This window comes from Tachyglossus aculeatus, unplaced genomic scaffold (genome assembly GCF_015852505.1).
Source record: "Tachyglossus aculeatus isolate mTacAcu1 unplaced genomic scaffold, mTacAcu1.pri scaffold_126_arrow_ctg1, whole genome shotgun sequence".
Taxonomy (NCBI): domain Eukaryota; kingdom Metazoa; phylum Chordata; class Mammalia; order Monotremata; family Tachyglossidae; genus Tachyglossus; species Tachyglossus aculeatus.
Window position 1 is genome coordinate 1,116,950 of NW_024044855.1, and position 1,025 is coordinate 1,117,974.

At 44.0% G+C, this 1,025-nt stretch overlaps 1 non-coding gene across 1 annotated transcript; it reads left to right on the forward strand.

Moving 5' to 3' along the window:
• The first annotated feature begins 660 nt into the window (after positions 1–660).
• Positions 661–798, forward strand: LOC119922844. The gene has a single exon (XR_005448728.1). It is a non-coding gene; the product is annotated as a small nucleolar RNA SNORA7 (small nucleolar RNA).
• The last annotated feature ends 227 nt before the right edge of the window (positions 799–1,025 follow it).

Consider the following 1,025-nt stretch of genomic DNA (forward strand, 5'->3'; position numbering starts at 1 on the left):
TGAGGCAAAGAGAAGATAAGTGACTTGCCCACGGTACACAGCAGACATGTGGTGGAGCCAGAATTTGAATCCAGAACCTCTGACTCCCAGGCCTCTACTTTTCCACTAGGCTATACTGCTTCCTAATCACAATGCCTGGTGTCTGCCTAACTTTAGCTTTGACCCCCACCATAATATTAATGGTCGTAGTTATTAAGAACTTACTATTTTCCAAGCACTGTTCTAAGCACTGGAGTAGAAAGAAAAAGATCAGATCAAACTCTATCTCACATGGGGCTCAGATTCTAAGAGGGAGGGTGAACAGGTATATAACGCCCATTTTCATCATCATCAAATGCCTTTAAGTCGTTTCTGATCCAAAGTGACTCTATGCACATATTTTCTCCAGAATATCCTATCTTTGGCCAAATCTGTAGACATCTTGGTATACATATATATATATATAGTTTTCTTTGTAAAAATAATACGGAAGTGGTTTACCATTCCCTGCTTCCATGCAGCAAAAACTTTAGTCTCTGCCATTGTCTTTGATCAACATTTCAATTACTTGATCATCTGCCTTTGACTCTTTCCCATGCCGATGCTGAACAACACATCTGAATCAACTTTGTCTGAAACTTCGGCATAGACCTTTCCATTATGGGTAACCCTGATGAGAAAATCCTCTCAGGATCGCACCTGGAGAGTTTCTACTACTCTACCAGTCTTGACTACGGGAGGAAGAGTCAAGCAGAAGCATACCCATTCCATTCCTAACTTGAACAGTAGCTAGCGAGTGGAAGGTAATCGGCTACAAGTCACAACTCACCTGTGCTGGGCAGCAGCGGTATGGGAAAGAGTTGAGGGTGGAGACTCAAGTTTGTGGCGTGGAAGAAGGCAATGGCAAACCACTTCCATATTTTTACCAAGGAAACTCTATGGATACCCTAACAGAATGATTGCAGGTAGAGGTGGGGCAGCGTGGCTCAGTGGAAAGAGCCCGGACTTTGGAGTCAGAGGTCATGGGTTCGAATCCCGCCTCCGCC